Genomic DNA, 12,969 nt, shown 5'->3' on the forward strand with positions numbered 1-12,969 from the left:
GCTGCGCAATTGTACGTCGCGGACCCCGCATACAAACTGCTCCACAAGATTCTCCTCTAGGTCTGCAAAATCGCATTGGGCGGCCACTGTGCGCAATGCCTCGAGGAACTGACTGATAGATTCGCTGGGCTTCTGCACTCGGCGGCGAAAAGTAAACCGACGAGCAATCAAAGAAGGTGAGGGGGCGTAATGGTCCCTCAACCTGGACATTAGCTCGTCCCACCCAAGTTTGTAAGCTGGCCTCGGAGCGGCCAGAGCTCTCGCAGAAGCAAACATAGAGGGCTCGCAGCAAGACAGGAAAAAACTGCACTTCTCCTCGTCAGTCTGTGCCCTGTTCTTTGACGCGATTAAATAGCATTCAAAACGCTCCATGAAGCCGTCCCAGGATTCTCCCGCAGACCCAAACGGCGCGAAAGGAGGAAGCGCTGTTGCCATTCTGATGCAAAAGCCAGGGAAAAGGAAAGAAGAAACAGAGAAGATTTTTGTTCGCTGCCGGCGTTCCTAACCTGAAAGGTATGATTCAAACGCGGAGGCAAGCTGGTTTGTTCTTCTCTGTGGTCACGGGAATCTCATCCCACCTTCGTCGCCAGTTTTGCATCTTGGAGCGGAAGGAGGAGGACGCGACAAGAAGGTAGTAAAACAGCAACCTTTATTCTAGCAGAGTAAACTATGATTAACCTGGCGTGGTTCGCGCCAAACATTTATACCCCCGGGTTTGAGCAATAAGCCAATGGGGCGTCGAGTGTCTCGGCCAATCAGGGAAGACATTGAACCGGCTCCGCCCGCAAGCCAGTATTCAACAGACTGGGGAGCGTCGCCAAAGGTTGCGGCCCCGGCTGGGACCCGGGCTCTTGGCCGTTGCTCCCTCTGCGACGGTGGGAAAGCTGGAGGAGGCGGCCAGGCCGAAACCCCAGCGGAGCCCTTTCTTCCCCGGCAACCCTGCCTGGACTTCAGCCTGGACCTCTTCGGCCTCAGAGTGGCGGGATTTGCTCCGGGCTGGAATCCTCCTCGGCGGCCGGAGAAAAAGAGCCAAGGCCGAAGTTGGGCCGAGGGAGGGGGCTTTCTTGGGCAGGTGCCGCTTTGCCCCCCAACCCCCGCAGGGCCTGCCCGGGGCTTCCCCCACCCCCTGGGGGAACTCCTTCCCTGGGATGCTCCCGGCTTCATGACTTAGGAAACGGAAGTGCTGGCATTGTGATGTCTCGCTTAACAACCATTTGAATCACTGAGATTCCAGTTTATGGTCATAAGTTGACTACTGGTGATAGCTTTAAGATAATTAAGAAGCAATTTTCAGAATATTTAAAAAGAGAGGCTTGCAGACTTAATTCTCTTTTAAAATTCTCTGCACAAGTTGCAAGCAAGATGGCAAATTCCATAACCTGGTGCTCAAACCCATGGAAAACTGTTGTCCTGCCGTCTCCTGGCAGGAAGCAGCTTTCTTGGGCAATCTCCCATCCTCTCTTTATCCTAAGAGGATCAAAGGAATCATTCTACTTGCGCTTCCTTGGTTTTGACCGCAGTTGGCAGCTCCATTTCTCAGAGCTGTCTTTGGTTGACCAAAGCTCCCCTGCATGTCCCTGCTTTGTTCCAGTTTATCAAGGAAGAGGCTGGTCCCTGCATCCACCAAACCGGTCACATTGCCAAAGAAAACAATGACATTTGTTTTTAACAAAACTGGTAATCACCTCATTCATTTCTCAGCACTTGCAAACTCACTGCCTGGTCCCCTTTTCCAGCAGTTCTCCAGGTATCCTAAATAACCACCAACCTTTGACCCTCTTAACTGCATAACTGAAGTGCGAGCAGATATCAGTTGCCAAAGCAGTGCGGCTGTTTGGAGCCTAAGTGTGTTGTTTCGTGACCCGTCAAAAGCGCGGACGACAAAAGCGCGATCGACAAAATCGCGCCTTTGACGTCATCACAGCGCGACGAAAAAGATCGAAAAATTCAAATAAAAATTAATAAAAATTAAATTAAAGCAAGCCGATTCACATAAAGGTAAGGGTTAGGGTTAGGGTTAGGGTTAGGGTAAGGGTAAGGGTTAGGGTTAGCTTTAGAGCGTTAGCGTTAGCGTTAGGGTTAGGATAAGGGTTAGCGTTACGTTTTTCGTTACTTTAACGGTTAGGTTTAGGGTTAGGTTTAGGGTTAGGTTAAGAGTTAGGGTTAGGGTTAGGTTTAGGGTTAGGTTTGGGGGGGTTAGGGGAAGGTTTTAGCTTTATTTTTACATTTTTTCGATCTTTTTCGTCGCGCTGTGATGACGTCACAGCGCGCTTTTGTCGAGCGCGCTTTTGTCCTACGCGCTTTTGTGGTGGAACCGTGTTGTTTCACTCATGCACACACAAAACCATGGTGTGAGGAGTTTTTATTAAGGCTTCCGAGCCTAAATTGGTATTCTCCAGCAATTCCCTGTGCCGGGCAAATCCAAAAACAGGCAAATTCCAAGGCCAGGTGACCGTTGAAGATGATCCAAAGTTTAAGGTAAGAACAGGCTCTTGCCCAATGTTACTAGCTTCCTAGACTAAAACCGGAAACGGGAGGGGGGAATGCCCACAGCTGCCCTCTGCCTTGTCTGGCTGAAAGTGTCACCCTTGTAGGTTCGCCCAGAAACCTGAAGGGGGTGTCTGAGGGCTGGCCATGCATTTTGGCACAGCTTATGTGCGAACTGTGCCCAGGAGTTATGCAAGCACTTGGCTTCGTTGCCCCACCTCTCTCTCCGGTCCTTTCCCTTTCTCCATGGTGGACTTTCCTTCACTATCTCAGAGATGACGAGAGGCCGAGTGGGGAGCAGGGGATCCCTTAAGGGAAGGCAAAGCCAAGGTTGGGAGCAGGAAGTGCCTTAGGAGCTGCAGCTAAAAGGCAGCCCATCCTCCCACCCCGACCCATTGGCCTAGAGTAGCTGCCCAGAGTTTAAGGGCAACCCCAGTCCGCCTTCATTTTCTGCAGAGTCTAGCTTCTAGGGGGCCAAAGTATGGCATCTGTACTGGTAGCCTCCCTCCAGGACACCAGAGATCCCTGCAGGAGTTCAAGGCCATCGCAGGCCCTCGTACCTGCTAAGGGTGGGAACCCAAGTATACAATTTAAGCCAAAGGATGCAGAAAGGCTCTTCAACAAATCCACCTCTTCAGAGCTGGCCCCCTCGCTAGAAGGGCCTCACTTTTTATTTCTCCTCCTCTTCCCCCCCCCCAGCCCTTGCACACCCCAATCTTAGCCAATCCAATTTAGGATTCTCACCGTGGATCTTGACCCAAGCGACTAGCCGGCTTCCTTGGGGCTGCCTTTCCTTGAAACTCATCAGCTGCGCAGACTTAAATCTTACAGAGAAAGCAGATGGACACTTCTGAGTGTAGCAACATCTTGCAAAGTGTGTTTCTGAGCTGGATATGGGACACTTGAAGGCTTGAAAAACCAAGAAGCCAAACAAACGTGGGAGCCTGTTGCCTGTTTCCCCTCTGATTTCTAGCCCAAACTCATGTCCCTGCCCTGCAAGTGGAACATCCTCAAAACAAGAAACAGTCAGTGGTTGCAAGCATGTGTGAGCTTTCTTTATAACGAACAGCACATGCCAGATACTAGAAAAACCGGCCTCCCCAGAAGGCCCCGAACATCACCGTCATTCTCTCTGAATCCATGACTGTGGGTTCTGCCAGAGATAACAAAAGTCAGCAAAATTGAAACCTTTGTACATTAGTGGTCCACTTCCCACCAACAGGAAAACAGACAGTTCCTTTGATCACAAAATACCCCCCCTTCAAATGTAAGGATCCCAGAAGCCATTGAAAACCATTCTGTCCAGGTTCTCAAAACCAGCAAGAGCAAGCAGGGCCAGGGAAGGGACCCAAAGACTACTGGGGGGAGGCGGTTTGAGATGTCATGCTTTCTCTCTCCAGCCAACTCTGAGCTGCTGCAATTCCCAGTTGGCCCAGCCTTGGGTGACCAAGGCTGGTTGTTGCTTTACTGGGAGTCCTGGGCAATGCAGCAGCTGAAGAGGAGCCTACAGCACCCTGGCTGAAAAACAATGAATGAGATTCAACAAAGGTTTGGACCGGCAACGTAGCTGTATGAGTTCTCTGTCCTTGTGGAGTGAGTAGAATGCCATGCAGCAGCACTGTTTAGCATGAGCCAAACTCTGCTGGGGAGTCAAAGAGAGGGAGACTTCCCATCATTTGCCAAGGGTTTCACTGACAAACTCATTGTTGCTCCGAGTTAAATGCCACCTGAACAGGATCCAGTGAGACGGCTGGAGCAATAACTCATCCCAGACTTGTGATTTCATAGATGTCCCAGCAGCTTGAACAGATCACTGGAGCGAGAACCATGTGGATTTCAGCGTTTTCCCTTATGAGAATCTTGAGTCTAGAAAAAGAAAGAGCAACCAGCTAGGTCTTTTGGTGGCATTTGGGGCCACCAACCATGATGTCTTCCTGCAAGACCCTTGCAGGAAATGGATGTCGGGGACCTGTTGAAGCAGTTTCAATTTATTTCAATTCAATTCAGTTCCATCCTTCCTGTGGGTGGAAGAGAAGAAGGTCCTAAGCGCATCTATCCCAGGTCAGCTCTCTGCCCTAGCTTAGATGAGAATGCTGAAAAAGTCTTCTCTTCCTCAGGAGAAATTCTCACCGGGCGGAGAGGCAGCGGAGGTCCTGTCCAGGGGTGCATGGAACAGAAGAGGCTCAACTGACTCTCAGAGTTTGCTTTGCTCAAAAACCCTCTGGGGTAACCCTGGTGTCAGGTGCGACTTCATTTAATAATCAGGAAAGAAACCACTCAACTCCATTTGTTTGAAATTAAGTGTACTTTTATTAATTACAAATGAAAAGTAGCGAAGCTAAGCTGAATCTGGTTAATTAGGTGCGAAAGCAAAGAATATCATATATAATTCAATCCCCTCTCCTTGGCACCATAGTCCAATTATAATTCACCCAACTGTCGGGTGGAAGATATCTTCAAAAAACATCACCAGGATGGAATGCTGGACAGTTAACCTTGGCGGGAAACTCCCTTCCTCCACATGCGCAATGAGATGGTCAGACCAGCGTCTAGAATCTTCCTCCAGCACATAGTTTAGTTTAGTTTATTATGATTTATAGGCCGCCCTTTTCCCTGAGGGGACTCAGGGCGGCTTACAATACATGGGAAGGGGGGTGCAAAACAAAAACACAAGACAGTGCATAAATAAAATAAAACAATAAAACACAACTTTCATTCAACATTCGGGTGGGGCAAATTAGAATCTTATCCCCAGGCCTGACGGGATAGCCAGATCCTAAGGGCTGTGCGGAAGGTCTGGACGGTGGTGAGGGTGCGAATCTCCACGGGGAGATCGTTCCAAAGGGTCAGAGCTGCTACTGAGAAGGCTCTCCTCCGCGTAGTCGCCAGTCGGCACTGACTGGTGGATGGAACTCGGAGGATTCCCTTCCCAAATACCATGCCCCCCCTCCCCGTTTCAATGGCAGCCGAAGCAGCAGCAAAGCAGAGACTGACACCTGGATTAGCTTTGGATGTTCTTTCCTTCAAAAACCACAAATGGGGATTCTGCTTCAGGATGACCACTGGGGGAACTTCTGCTGGGCTTTGAGTTCCTGTTTGGGGAAAAGTGGATGGCATGGCTGGGAAAGGCTGAAACACCAATGCTAGCCATTTTGGAAGAAGGCGGCCTGGCCAAAATCACCTGGGCCCTAGTGGCCACATCTGTGGGCTCCTGTCACATGCTTGCCTTGGCGGCCCCTTTCCAAGCCCCAATGACATGATGGAAGGTGGCAGTGCAGGCTCTATAGTGCTTCGCCATTTGTAGCCTTTCCGCAGAGTTTGATTCAGCTGCTGCCATCTGGGAATGAGATGGAGACAATCCTGTTTTGCCAAGATTATGGTGGTTCACTCTTTACACTCTGCTTGAGGCCTGTGGTAGGAGTTTTGAATTTTTTCATGAGAATTGAAAGTAACCTGCAAAGTTGCATTCTAAGCACTGCTGTGCCCCTGCAGATATTCAGAAGGGCTATTCGGGGACCTGCATCCATCTCAGATTGGAGGGAAACCTTGTGATGTCAGAGGGAGAGCCAGCTTTCCAGACTGGAATGCACTCTCCCCATAAAGAGGCCAGCTTAGAAATCGCCCGAGGGAGGGGAGCAGCATTGGAAGGATCAAGTTAATCTGTAAAAACAAGGGAGTTCTTTCTTTTTCGGTTATTTAATAAAATTAAATTGTTTCTATATTAACCAAGTGTTTCTGCTACCCTCCTCCCCCCATTGCCCTAAGGAGCCTATTGATTTGTAGATCAGAAAATCAGCAGAAGAAAACAAAAGAAGAGGCTCCATGACAAATGGTTAGGCTCTTCTAGAAGTCTGAAAAACCTCCCCTCCCCTCCAGCCAGGCAGTCGGCAAAGCCTCCCATCTAGCCAAGCCTGAGGCTCCCCAGTAATCCTGGAGCGGTGAGGTTTGTGGGTTTCTTCCCTTCTATCCCTGCACAAGAGACGCCTAGTAACAGGCTCTGAGTCAACCCCCTTGGCTGCTCAATTGTCCCGGCCTTTTGCTTAAAAATAACTTGGTCATCCAGTCTCGTCCACATTCTGTGCTCTGGGACTGTGTCAAAGGCCTGCAGTGTTTATACAGAGCACTTCCGTTCTCAGGGTTTGGGTTTTTCTCTAAAAATGCTGGACAAGGAAGCAGCAGTCTAAAGTGGATCTCCCCACTCCATCCTGCCTGCTCTTCAGCTATGATTTTCTTTCGTTTTATCAAGTTTACCAGTTTTCACAGCAAAGATCCTGCATTGTCCAGATTTCAAACTAGATATGGCAATAAATATTGACTATCTAGAATCAAGCCTTCCTTCCTTCCTTCCTTCCTTCCTTCCTTCCTTCCTTCCTTCCTTCCTTCCAATTCTTCCTGTCCCTCAGATTGGGAGCTGTCTCATCAGTATATACAAAACAACCCTGTTTAGTCTAGGGTTGGGCCACTGGTTTTCCCAAGGGACCACGTAAGAAACTGGGACTGTTGTGGAGCCTCACCACCACCACCAGATGTCACCAAAACTGGCTGTTCAGGGACAGATAAAGGGCTGGATGTGGCCCACAGGACATAAAATGCCCAGGTTTGGTTTAGCCTAGGAGCTCATCAGTCTTGGTCCTTAGATCATCTCCCTTTTTTCCCCTCTCAGTTCTGAAAATCCCAGAAACTCTGTCACTAAGCAACATACTCAGAAGTTGCAAAGTCACACGACCACATTGATCACCATTTGCCAAATTTCTCCATTGACTTAGCTTGTTGGAAGCCAGGGGTGAAAGTCCCAAATGACAATCAGGGATTGTGGGACGCCGGGAACCTTGTGATTGCAAGCCAATCGCCAGGCCCCAGGCCCTGTATCCTGATCACATGACTGCAGCAATGTCACAAAAGCTGCAACCTCCAGAAATTGTCACATGTGCCCTTGTTTCAGCACTGCTGTTACATCAAATGGCCACTGAATGAACACTGAATTAAGCTAGGACTATCATTACTCTAAGAGAGCTACTTTGGTGCAAGTGGTAATGGACACCTTGATTTTAAAGAATGGATCCAAGATATGAGTTTGCTATTTAGTTTACAAAAGTCTTTGTGACACATTTTTGTGATAAATGTGATAAGACATTTTTGTTGCTATAGGGTTCAGATTTAATTAACAGAATAAATAACAGACTAACAGATCTTCTAGTCTAACCCCCTGCTTGAGCAGGAGACTCTCTACCATTTCAGACAAATGGCTGTCCAGTCTCTCCTTAAAAACCTCCAGTGGTGGAGCAGCCACAACTTCTGAATTTCACTGATAGTTTTCACTGTTAGGAAATTTATCCTTAATTCTAGGTTGTTTCTCTCCTTGATTATTTTCCATCCATTGTCTTGCCTTCTGGTGCTTTGGAAAATAGGTTGACCCCCTCTTTCCTTATGGGAAGCCCCATAAATATTGGAACGCTGCTATCATGTCTTCCCTAGACTTTCTTTTACTAGACTAGACAAACCCAATTCCTGGAGCCATTTTTCATGTTTTAGCCTTTGTTCATCTTTGTTGCTCTTTTCTGCTCTCTTTCCAGAATCTCTACATCTTTTTTATATTGTGGTGACCAAATCTAAATTCAATATTAAGGCTTTATAATGCAGTACTAATACTTCACATGATTTTGATTCTTTCCCTCTGTTAATGCAACCTAGGATTGTGTTGTCTTTTTTTACTGCTGCCACACACTACTGGTTAATATAGTATTTAAGTGATTGTCCACTAGGACTCCAAAATCCCTGTCACTGTTATTGCTATTGAGTCACGTTTTACCTATCTGTACCTGTACATTCGATTTTCCTTGTGTCAACCATTCCATTGTTAAATATAACAAAAGAAACATTATTTTACCAAGAGTATAAATTTACTGATAATTCCACATAGGCACAGAAATAGCAAAGCCAGTTCTAAACTTTTCATGTGAAAACCAGCATAGGTAAAATCCCCTTTATCCCCTGGACCTCCCCACGGTTCATTGTCCAACAATCACTTGTATTAATTTTGTTTTGAGAATATTCAGATTGGTTGGGCACATTGTCCAACTATGAACTGTCCTTTTGTTTAGAGAATAGTTCCCTTTTTGTCGGACACCTGCATCAGTGGCCTTGGTGGGGTCTTGGCTCTCACGTCTGCCTCTGAAGCGTCTGCATTCTTTCTCACCCTCCCCTCCCCTCAGTTCTTTGGCAGGTTGAATAGTGATAAGACCCAAAAGTTTCAAAAGTGGTTCAACCTTGACATGCCGACGCCCCTGGGAAAAAGGGAGACCTGGATATCAAGCATAGATCAATATCATTATTCATGTTTCTTTAGTTTTCACTCAGCATCCTGGGTGCTGAGCATGGAATCTTCTCACTATCAGTGTTAACATCTTTCACCCATTCTGCTTCTGACATCGAGTACCCAATCCATTGTACCAGGCATGGTGATTTCCCTTTATAGCACCTCAAATCTAAAATTCTATTAATTTCATAGTGTCCCTCTCCTCACGCCCAGATAGAAGATGGCGGGTTCCTTTCAACTGGTCTCAAATTGGAGCCTTGAACAGACTTCAACAAACTGCAGTGGAACACCGGGTGGACTTTCTCTAGTATATTCGGCAATTTTAACTTCACCATGACTGGGTTTATCATGTGTACAACTGGGAAAGGACCTATGTACTTGGGCCCCAGTTTTTTACAGGATTGTCTTAATTTCAAGTACTTTGTGAATAAATATACTTTATCCCTGATCTTAAACTCACTTGGGGAGGGCTCTTCCAATCTGCTTGTTTCTTTTGTGACTCCCTAGAGCTTTTGTGATTCACTAGAGCTTTCTGCACATTTGACAGAGTGTTTCCACTCCATTCATGTTACTGAGAAGGGAGGCTCCCTTGGAAATTCAAGCATGGGCACAAACTCCATCCCTGTAGCCACTTTGAATGGGGTAAACCCAGTGCTGCTATGAACGGAATTGTTATAGGCTACCTCTGCGAATGGCAAAAGTTCCACCCAGTTTGTTTGCTGATAGTTCCCATAGCAATGTAAATATTGCTTAACTATTCCGTTGGCTCGTTCGGCTGCCCCATTAGTGCTCAGATAGGACCTTGAACTAATCCCCTGGGAGGAACCGATCAACTTCAAAAACTCCCGCCAGAACTTTGCAGTTTTCTCTAGCCAGTGTTGTGAGTAGCCAGCAGAGCTGGCAGCAGATTCGGACAGTGAGGAGGTTGGAAGAGAGCCTCCCAGTGAGCAGCCCCACCAGCATTCCCGAAAAGGGTTCTCCCGGGACAGAGCAGGAGGGGCATCCCCAGGAGGCCTTGTGGCATCTGCCATCTTCTGCTTGATTTATATTTTATTTTAAGAGGGGAAAAAATGATGGAAGAAGCTGCAGACAGCAAGAGCAGTTGCAGAGGCTGCCAGGCTGTACAGAAAACTCAGGAAGGGTTGAGAGCCGATTCCAGTGGAAATTCAGGATACATTTCACCCATCTGTGAAGTAGCAGTTCACTCAGGGACTCAGCCAGAGATGTGACGGGTGCATTTAGCCAAGGCTAAAGAGCAATAGGGACAGAATCCTTTGACTGGTTCCTGCACTTCACAGGCAGGCAGGCAGGCAGGCAGGCAGGCAGAGAGGGAATTAGGGAGGGAGGGAGGGAGGGAGGAGGGAAAGAAGGAAGGAAAGTTGCTGTAGGACTTGAAGGAGTAATAGAAACCGGAAATAAGGTAACATAGGATCAAATACAAAGGAAGCAGGGATGGTTCTTCCTGATTTTGAAGCATTCTGTTTTATGCAGAAACAAATTGGGGCTCACCAAGGCTGAGATGGGCATCAGACGGGGAATCTGTAACAGAACCCCAGAAACCCCACACAAGTTGCACTTTCCTCCCTTACGGCTGCACGATGAATGGGTTTGGTTGGAAGGCTGCTGATGGAAGAGCCTCTGGGTTCCAGGATGCAAATCTCACGGCAAGCCATTGTTGCAATGTCCAGGGCACTTCCGGAAGTGCCATGCTTGGGAAACCAGCCATGATCCAACAGCCCTCCCCCTCCCCCAGATTTTCCAGAAGGCCGGACGAGCACTGTGTCGTTTCCTCCTTCAGTTGTGCTGGAAATGTTTCAAGGAATTCTATGATTATAGTTTGGCTTCCTATGACTACTAAGGAACCATGGAAACCACACAAATCTGCCTTGGGGTTTTCCTCATAATCTTGGAATCATTTTTTTCCCCAAGGAAAATCAACTCAAAGTGCAGCTGGCATTTCAGGGGATGACTCACAGGTCCCAGGAGCTTTGGCAGCAAAGGTGCTCATTCACCAAGCTGAAGACCTGTGGCATCTGACAGGGTTTGCCGTGCATCATCCAGCTGGAAATAGATGCCCAAAGCCTCATGCCGGATTGTCCCAAAGAGGAATGCCAGGAGAAGCCCTGGTGAGCACGAGGCCCCTTCTGCCCGTGGAGATGCAGCCAGGTTCCATCAGCTTCCAAGCCCCTGAAAATAGGCAAGAAGATAGGAAAGAAGGACCAAGAGTTGCCAGAACCCCACCAGCTGCAAGGGTAGATTGTTTCATCCCATGTTTTGGGGAAAGTCATATGAAGGCCAAATTCTAGGCTGCAACTTTTGTTAACGTTATTGTAATTATTCATATACTCTCCTCCCTCTCTGGGGAAGCGGGGCTAAGGCACCAAAAGGAACCATAGCTGGGCTCTTCTGGCCCATCCACTCCAGAAAACTCCTCTGCCAGTGGCCAGCCAGCTGTCCCAGGAAACCCTCTAGTCTTCCAGCCAGCCAACAGCCCTTCTTCCCCAGGACTTCCACAGTTGCTCCAGTCCCTTTTCACAGCCAGCCAAGCTGGTAGTCAGCAACACATTTCACACAAAATAGAATTAACATTCTGTTAAAAACCATCCCTTTGTTCAGATTCTTTCATGTCTCAGTTTCTTTGGTTAATTTGTGTTTTTAGTATTTTGGGAAGGGAAAATAATTTCTTCTTGTCTGCTTCATCCATTCTGTGCATAATTTTGTATATCTCAATCATATCTCTTCTTATTCACATCCTTTCCACACTAAAAAGCCTTCAATGCCACCTCATTTCCTAACCCAGGGGTGTGAAACTCAAGGCCTGCAGGCTGGATGCATCACTCGCTGGCCATGACCACGCCCAGTTTAGCAAAGGGGGGGGGAGTCGTGATACATCACATGATGACACTGTGACGATGTTTGATTGACACTCCTGCCCTAAACCTTTCCAGCCCCTTGACCATTTGACTTGCCTTCCTCTGAATCTTCCCTAGCAATTCTCCATCCGTTTGGAGATGTGATCTCAAATTCCACACAATAATCCACAGGTCTAGTTGCATCATTGTTTTATACAAGTTCATTATAATGTGGTATTTATATCACTGCCACACTTCTGGGTGACTAATGGCAGGCTCAAGATAGTGGGGGTGTGGATTTCCTGTTCATGGCCCTTTTCCATTTCTGTGACTTTTGATACCACTGACCTTCTGGAGCAGCTTTGGGGACTGGAGGGAAAGGCATAGGGGGTTGGTGGTGCTCCTTTCTCCAGGCTGGTCCAGCAGTGTGTGTGTGTGAGAGGGGGGGGGGACGGTGGTATTAAAAAAAAATTACTACCAGTTCTGTGGGCATGGCTTTGTTGGCATAGCAGGGGAAGGTTACTGCAAAATCCCCATTCCCTCCCCACCCCACTAACCTGCTTTCCAGCTCCGTTCTCCGTTCTCCTGATCAGGAAAACAAAAAAGATCAGCTGGGAACCAGTGGGGGCGGGGCCAGCCTATTTGCCAGTTTGCCCAACAACTCAAAATTTCGGCTACAGCTTCTCCAGAATCTGTCAGAACTGGCTGAATACCACCTCTGGTGAGGTGTGGGGAGAGAGATGTGTCTTATCAGAGGAAGGCAGGTCATGTGCGCAAAAGCACTCCAAGAGCATCAAAGTCCCACCCCTGGGTAGCTCCAAAGGCCAGGACCCAAAGAAGGGAGAGGAGCAGCCAGCCAGCTCACGGCCCACAAGCCCCCGTGTCCAAACAGAGTTACTGGCAGTCTGGAGTCCACGAGGCAGTGTTTCCTCAGGCACCAACACACACACACACAGTTCAGGCAGGCAGAAAGTTCTTCCTAGCAGAGACAGGAACCCCTGTCCTTGCTCTGCCCTGTGAGGCTGGGAGGAGGCTGGCATTCATTCCTCCCTCTTCTGCTGCCTTCTTGTAGAAATAGAGACCTAGGAACCAGCCATCCTTGAAGAAGAGATCATATGGGTGATGAACCGACTGCCAAATGACAAGACTCCAGGGGTTGACACCATTGCTGCAGAATGACTGAGACCTGTACCACTCACAGTCTTGAGAGATCTATGCCAGAAAATCTAGGAAACCAACATGTGGCCACAGGATCAGAAATGCCCAGTGTTTATTCCACTGCTAAAAAAGGGTAAAGATTGCTCCACATATCAC

This window comes from Thamnophis sirtalis, unplaced genomic scaffold (assembly GCF_051295495.1).
Source record: "Thamnophis sirtalis isolate CommonGarterSnake01/CBP01778 unplaced genomic scaffold, rThaSir2_p1.2 scaffold_14, whole genome shotgun sequence".
Taxonomy (NCBI): domain Eukaryota; kingdom Metazoa; phylum Chordata; class Lepidosauria; order Squamata; family Natricidae; genus Thamnophis; species Thamnophis sirtalis.